Source organism: Henckelia pumila, chromosome 3 (assembly GCF_033568475.1).
Source record: "Henckelia pumila isolate YLH828 chromosome 3, ASM3356847v2, whole genome shotgun sequence".
NCBI lineage: Eukaryota > Viridiplantae > Streptophyta > Magnoliopsida > Lamiales > Gesneriaceae > Henckelia > Henckelia pumila.
In genome coordinates, this window is record NC_133122.1 from 145,202,238 (window position 1) to 145,211,094 (window position 8,857).

An 8,857-nucleotide genomic window follows, 5' to 3' on the forward strand; every position below is an offset into this window, starting at 1 on the left:
TCTCAGGACTAACTCTGAATTTGCTGCTCCAAACAAACTCTGTTCTTCTAACTGCTTCTTCAAATCCGTATCGGCTCAACTGTACAAACACAACTGAATCGGTTTGGCTATGGAGCTGCTACTCTGTTCGATCATACTCTAAATCAGTCGTCTCAAGCAATTCCTCACTTCAACAAATCCGGTCTCATCAGCTAAAGAGAAAAAAGAAATTCTGATCTGGTAATTCAACAACAAGAATCTGGTGATAATCCGCATTAAAAGACGGAAAACACCTCGTGAAAACCAGAAAGAGACGGAATAAAACAACTCTATAAGAAAGATCGCCCGTCATCTTCAGATTCTAGTATGATTCCAATCTCCGAGACGATTTCTATCTCTTTTCTCATCTCTGACTCTCCTCTAAAAGTCGAAATCTTCAGAAAACACCAGTCTCACCACCGATCAAACATGATATCTATCCCATTCTGAACCAGAATAAACTGTACGACAGACCGTCGGTCGTTCTCTTTCTGCTATCAACTGCAGACAACTTTCAGTTCTGACTTTCTTCAACGAATACTGATAAGTCAAATCAAATATCTGAACGATCTTGATCTTCTCAATCAATTCCGATTCGGCTCAAAAGCAAAATGCTGATAAAACTCCTATCTGCTTAAAATTCTAAACCGGAAGTGCCGAATTCATCAATCAAGGAGAAAGTCGATAGTAGATAAAATAAAAACAAATCTTTCGGCACAGAGCATCAGCTACTGCATTTGATCTCTCCGGATAGAATCAGATTCCCAATCAAAAATTCCTCAGTGTCTCTAATCATTTTCTCCTTCTCATACCCAGTCTGTACGGAGAAATCAGTACTATACCTTCCAAGATCAGTAAGATTACGGAAATCTCCTCATAAGAAAATAGATACCAGATCTTCTAATCAATAAGATCGCTGCGAGCTCAAAGTCCAGATTCAAACGTTGAGTCTCGAGCGTCTTCAGCAGTCTCGAAGCTCAAGCTAGTAATGATCCTTATGATCAATAACATACCACAATCTCAATAAGAAAAAGTTCCAGGCACTGAAGATCATCAGTCCAGAAAGAAATAAGAAGTCCTAAAGCGTTGATCAATATCTTCTGCAATCAATAAGAATTGGTCTCATAAGATGAAGTCCAAACAGAAGAACATAATCTGCGAAGTAATCGGCTTTATCAACGATAAGAATTCCTTGAAGAATTGGGGATATTACTCATAATCTTCCAATATCAGATAAGGACGTTGATATAGATCGATTCATAACGGATTCAGCCTCGAGGTGATAAGCAAAAATTCAATATCCAGATAAAATGATTGAGGAAGACAATTCGATCCCATCAGAATCAGACGTCGATAGAATAACGTAACTGCTCGGAATGCAAATCTGTAAACAGCTCTCAACGAATCTGAAAGATCAGCACGACTCTTCAAACGGATATGAATTCCACCTATATGAATACTCACTAATTCATCTAACATCTCTGGGAGATTCAGCTTCCAAAATTCCTAGATGTTGTAGGAGCATCTTTCAATTCAAATGACATTACAAATTCAAAGCGGTTGTACCTCTACAAGAGTGCGGTCTAAGGAACACTTCCTATCAATTCTCAACTGTGATGTCCTGATATCCAGTCAAAGCTCTCTCGATCTGAAAATCCGAGGTAATATGAGAATCTCATCCAAATCAACTTCGATCCACTCTATAACCACTTGTAATCAACCATTTCGGGTTACAATTCAGGACATCGACTGCAGCATTGAGAATTCCTCCGCACAATTCTGTAATAAACGGTTCCTCTGCAGAATAATATCAAAGAATCCTTGAATCAAAAATTCTTACAAGGGGATTTTCACTCGTCTAACGATTCAGATCTGAATTTGGCAACTTTTTGAAAATAATCCTCGGTTGTCCTGTACTTGGTTAACAGCTCCACAGATAATAAACTCAAAATCCGATAACCAATATCTAACATCTGATCAGTCGCAGTGTCACTCTATACAGTCTGATCGCAGTTCGATTACTGTTCAATAAACAACAAGAACATATATTACATGCTCACGAGAGTTAGGACACAATTTCCTCGGTCTTCAAACATTCGGTGTCCAAAACCTCTTTCTCGAATAATTCAACCATCTCGAGAAAATTCGAATTCGATCCAGGAATCCAAGCAATTGATATCTCAAGTAAATCATGCTTTAAAAATTTAAATCACAAAATCATGTAATTCAAATAATTCTCAATCAATAAAGCATGTTCGCATGGTATCTAATAAATCAATTAAATAATTCAAACACATGCGGAAATTCAATTCATGCGGATTCGATCTACCCCGCTCACTCTAATTCAGTCCAAGAAACTTATCGCTCTGATACCACTTAATGTGAGGACCTTGATTCTAATCATCTAATCATTAATAGATAAACCAAAAGGCAAAGAATAATTCAAGGCCTCACTCTATCAACTCGACCACCTAGCCATGCGATGTAGTGACCCTTACCCGGATCACCTACTAAACAGAACTTAGGCATGCAATTAACTTAATTAAACAGAAATCAGAATTCAACTGCGGAAACCATAACATTATACAATCCCAAAAAAAGGAATCTGTAAATATTCAAAAATATACAACCAAATCGAATAGCTGTATAAACCCAAAACAACAGAAGAAAAACTTAAACGAAGCTCCAGCTGATCAACCACTGCCTAGCCCCTCTTGGATCCACCCGCCACGTCCAATTGCAAACCTGCCCCATGGAATAGGGTGTCCAGAAACACAGAGTATGAGATGTGAGCATAAAACTCTCAACACGAGAGTATGAGTATACATGCATGCAAAGTGAACTCCCTATAAACTCGAGGTCAAGGATCAGAGAACAAAGACAGACCGGGCCCTGGTATGTAGCACGCTGTGCCGTCGCTGCAGGAGGTGGCTCCCATACCAAAATACCAGTGGATATGCCGGACCCAAATCGATGGAAGTCCAACCACTAACAGGATAGGAAAAAACCCTACTAACAGACATCTCGAACGAGATAGCTCAATATGCAAATGAATGCAGCATAAATCAATGACATATAAATCATGAAGTCACATAATACATGCATACTCAGTCAGGATATCTCGAACAGTACTTTCGTACCTTAAATACTAGGCAAATGCTATCAGCCCTAGGTCCACGCCTATAATCCGCGCTACATTGCCAAATGATACTACTATCATTATAGCGCTCTAAAAGCCTTAACTAAGCTAAAGCATACTCCTAAATATTTTTAGGAAGCAAAAGCTATATCTTCGTCCGTCGTTAGCTTTTTGCTGTCGAATGCCTCAAAACTAGGCCACAGCTTCGCTACAACGCCTGGACTGCTATGCCACTTCCGGATTCCCAACGGGACGCCTAGAATCCCCTAGATCTGAGCTGAAAGGCTAAGGAATCGAGAGAGAAGAGAGAAATTGGTGCACTCAAATGTGAGCTCGGCACCCCCTGTTTATAGACGGAGTTCGGATCGTCCGAACTGGACTTCCGAGCCTCCGAACATGTTCGGATCGTCCGAACTGGACTTCGGATCGTCCGAACCCAATATTACGTCACTGCTTATGTCAGCATAATGACGTCACCCATGAAGACTTTCGGCAGCTCCGAACCACTCTTCGGATCGTCCGAACCACTCTTCGGATCGTCCGAACCTTGACTTCGGACCGTCCAAACTCACCAACGGAGCCTCCGAACCCGACGACCCTCTAACCATTATCAAGCGTTCTGAATCCATTTCCGAACTCTGTTAATTCATCTGGGACTCCCTTAATCATGTTTTATTACATCTAAACATGATCGGATTATTAATTACTTGTAATCGTTAATTCTGGATACGGGTTACTACATTCTCCCACACTTAAGATATTTCGTCCTCAAAATCCGATCTTAAGTACCGAATGTAAAACAACAATCCAAAACGTTCTTTATTCAACTAAACGATTACAGAGTTCACAACTGATTACAATTCAAAATGAAATCAAAATAACTCAGGATATTCTTTACGCATCCTGCTTTCGAGCTCCCAAGTAGCTTCCTCAGCGCCTCGGCGCTGCCACTGTACTAAAACCAAAGGAATGACCTTGTTCCGCAAGACCTTATCCTTATGATCCAGGATACGAATAGGTCTTTCAACATAGGTCAAATCCTTATCCACTTGAACTTCAGACCACTGCAGAATATGAGACGGATCTGCCACATACCGTCGCAACAGAGATACGTGGAACACGTTGTGAATACTAGACAAATACGGTGGCAAAGCCAAACGATAAGCCAAATCGCCAATGTTCTCCAAGATCTCAAACGGACCGATAAATCTGGGAGACAACTTGCCCTTAAGGCCAAATCTGAGAATCGTGCAGAAAGGTGACACTCTCAGAAACACTTTCTCCCCGACATCAAACTGCAAAGGCCTACGCTTAGTGTTAGCATAACTGGCCTGACGATCCTGTGCAGTCTTAATCCGTTTCTTGATCTGATCAACAATATCTACTGCCTGCTGGATAAACTCCGGTCCCTCAGCCTGCCTCTCCCCCACTTCTTCCCAAAAGAGTGGAGTACGACAACGTCGCCCATACAACGCCTCAAAAGGTGCCATCCCAATGCTAGTATGATAGCTGTTGTTGTACGTGAACTCGATCAATGGCAAATGATCCTGTCAGGCTGAACCAAAATCCATAACGCACGCTCGAAGCATATCCTCCAAAGTACGGATAGTGCGCTCTGACTGACCATCTGTCTCCGGATGATAGGCAGTACTCAAACTGAGAGTAGTACTTATCGCACGCTGAACACTCCCCCAGAACCTAGAAGTGAACCTGGGGTCTCGATCGCTGACAATGCTCACAGGCACTTCATGAAGTCGAACGATCTCCTGAACATACAGACGTGCCATGCGATCCACAGAGTACTCTCGACTATAGGCGATAAAATGAGATGACTTGGTGAGTCGGTCCACCACAACCCAGATAGCATCACAATTCCTCGAGGACATCGGCAAATGGGTCACAAAATCCATCGTGATAAACTCCCATTTCCACTCAGGAATAGGCAGACTGTGAAGCAAACCTCCAGGTCGTCGGTGTTCTGCCTTGACCTGCTGACACACCAAACATCTCGAGACATACTGATACACGCCGCGTTTCATGCCCTTCCACCAAAACCGAGTGCGTAAATCCTTGTACATCTTGTTACTTCCCGGATGAATACTCAACTTGGTGCGATGTGCCTGAGACAAGATCTCCTCTCGCAACTCTTCATCCTGCGGAATCACAAGTCTACCAGACAAACACAGAAAACCATCTGACTGATAGTGAATCCAGATGAGCTACCCTCGTTAGCTAGGCGAGCTAAACGCTGGGTCTTCGAATCAGACATCTGAGCATCCCGAATCCTCGAATACAAAGCTGGCTCAGATAATATTGCAAACATCTGGATACTCTGCATACCTTTCTTATGCTTGAAGGTATACCCCGAAGTACAACAGTCACTGATCGCACTAGACATCGAACAAGTTTGCAGTGCGGATAGTCGCACCTTGCGACTCAAAGCATCAGCGGTGAGATTAGCAGCTCTCGGATGGTACTTAATCTCGCAATCATAGTCCTTAAGCAAGTCCATCCAACGTCTCTGCCTCATGTTCAACTCCGCCTGAGTGAACAAATACTTGAGACTCTTGTGGTCGGTGAAGATCTCAAATTTCTCGTCATACAGGTAATGACGCCAAATCATGGACTGGATAGTTGTCCTCGTGAAACTTCAGCTGTCTAGAAGCGTATGCAATCACATGCCCATTCTGAGTCAGGACACAACCTAGCCCCTGAAGAGAAGCATCTGTGTACACCACATACCCTCCAGATCCTGACGGTAATGCCAACACCAGCGCAGAAGTCAACCTCCATCGAAGTTCACAGAAATTCTCCTCACACTCGGAGGACCACTCGAAATCAACACCCTTGCGGGTAAGCTGCATCAACGGTCGAGCTAGCTGAGAGAAGTTCATAATGAAGCGTCGATAATATCCTGCTAGACCCAGAAAACTACGAATCTCAGCAACCGTCGTTGGACGCGACCAATTAAGCACAACCTCAATCTTGCTCGGATCAACAGAAATCCCCTCCCTGGATATGATATGGCCAAGAAAGACCACTCGATCCATCCAGAACTCACATTTGCTCAGTTTGGCGTACAACTGCTCGTTCCGAAGAGTCTGCAGTACCACTCGCAAGTGAGAAACATGCTCCTCCGCATTACGCGAATACACCAAGATTTCGTCAATGAAGACCACGACAAACTTGTCTAAATACTCCCTGAAGACACGGTTCATCAGGTCCATAAATATAGCCAGCGCATTAGTCAATCCAAATGGCATCACTAGAAACTCGTAATGCCCATAGCGAGTACGGAATGAAGTCTTGGCTACGTCCTGATCTCGGACTCTCAACTGATGATACCCAGATCTCAAGTCAATCTTGGAGTAAACCGAAGTACCCTGCAACTGATCAAACAAGTCATCAATGCGAGGCAAAGGATACTTGTTCTTCACAGTAACTCGATTCAGCGGCCGATAGTCAATGCACAACCGCATAGACCCATCCTTCTTCTTTACAAAAAGAACAGGAGCTCTCCAAGGAGATACACTAGGACGAATGTACCTCTTGTCCAAAAGATCATGTAACTGATTCTTCAACTCACGTATCTCTGACGGAGCCAGACGATACGGTGCTCGAGAAATAGGCAAAGTATACCCGGCATTAAATCTATGCCAAACTCGACTTCCCTAGCAGGAGAAAAACCCGGAATCTCATCTGGAAATACATCTGGGAATTCATCCACAACAGGAATGCTCTCTTTCCCAATACTCTCAGCGGACAAATCAACTGCATAGATAAGGTAACCTTCCCCGCCAGACACTAGAGCTCGACAGGCTCTCAAAGCTGATACCAAAAGCATCGGGGGTCGCGCTCCCTCACCATAGAAAAACCAGCTATCACTCCCATCCGGATGAAAGCGTACTAATCTCTAATAGCAGTCCACTGAAGCTCGGTAGATAGTCAGCATGTCTATCCCCAGAATACAATCGAAATCGTCCATCGCAAGGACCATGAGATTCGCTACCAGAATATTCCCTTTGAACTCTAAAGGGCAACCCATCACTAGACGCTTGACCAAAGCAGATTGACCCGTCGGAGTAGAAACATAAACTACTACGTCTAGTGCAATGCATGGTAACTTATGCCTCTTAAAAAAACGTGCAGAAATGAAAGAAAGAGATGCACCAATGTCAATAAGTACGATAGCAGGTATACCATAAAGTAGAAATGTACCTGCGATGACCTTCTCATTCTCCTCCACAGCCTGATCCACTCAAATGAGAACTCTCAGCAGACTGTCCCTGCGACCTCTGCTGAACGGTGGCCTGAGAACCTGATCCTGAACCTGAACCGCCTCCCCCAGATAGTGGACAGTCCCTCCGGATATGACCAACCTCTCCACATCGGAAACAAGCTCCAGAAGCTCTACGGCACTTGTCTGACGGACGGTTCTTCCCGCAATGGTCGCACTTGTCCTTCTTCCCAAAGCGAACAACACCTCCAGAACCAGAGGAAGAAGTAGATCCAGACTTCTTGAATGATTGGCACGGGGACCCAAAGAACTAGCAGGCCTTGACTGAGAGAAAGAACTGTTCCGCCGAATGTTGTCCTCTGCCTGGTGACAACGGCTCACCAAACCCTCGTAGGACATGTCATCGCCAACCGCCACACGCTCGTGGATCTCAGGGTTAAGGCCCTGAAGGAACAGATTATACTTCATCCCAGAGCTATCAGCAATCTCGGGGCAATAGGATAGCAGATCAAAGAACTTCTGCTGATACTCGTCAATAAACATGGCACCCTATCGCAGACTCAGTAGCTCGCTTGCCTTCGACTGACGGAGTGCAGGAGGAAAATACAGCTTCTGAAAAGCTGTGCGGAACTCGGCCCAGGCGGCCATTCCTCTCGCCATAACAAAGGGTGCAGAAGTAAACATCCACCACCTACGAGCTCGCCCATCCAGAAGATAGCCAAGGGTCTCCATCTTCTGCTCCTCGGTGCAGTGGAAATTCTAAAAATTCGTCTCCATGCGGTCTAACCAGTTCTCCGCATCCTCCGGAGACTCACCTCCAACCAAGGGCTTCGGTGCCATCTGTAAGAATTGGCGAACGCTAAAACGTTCCTCATCACGACGACGATGATGACGGTCCCGACGAAGCTCACGATCGTCATCTCCCCAGCGTCCACCTCCACTACCATGGCTACTCCGGTCATCTTAGTTCGCCATCTACAAAATTACCTCACGGTTACCTTATGCAGAATCTAAATCCCAAGAATATTATGCATACTCTGATACCATAAATATAGTGACCCTTACCCGGATCACCTACTAAACAGAACTTAAGCATGCAATTAACTTAATTAAAAAGAAATCAGAATTCAACTGCGGAAACCATAACATTATACAATCCCAAGAAAAGGAATATGTAAATATTCAAAAATATACAACCAAATCGAATAGTTGTATAAACCCAAAACAACAGAAGAAAAACCTAAACGAAGCTCCAGCTGATCAACCACTGCCTAGCCCCTCTTGGATCCACCCGCCTCGTCCAATCGCAAACCTGCCCCATGGAATAGGGTGTCCAGAAACACAGAGTACGAGACGTGAGCATAAAACGCTCAGCACGAGAGTATGAGTATACATGCATGCAAAGTGAACTCCCTATAAACTCGAGGTCAAGGATCAGAGAACAAAGACAGATCGGGCCCTGG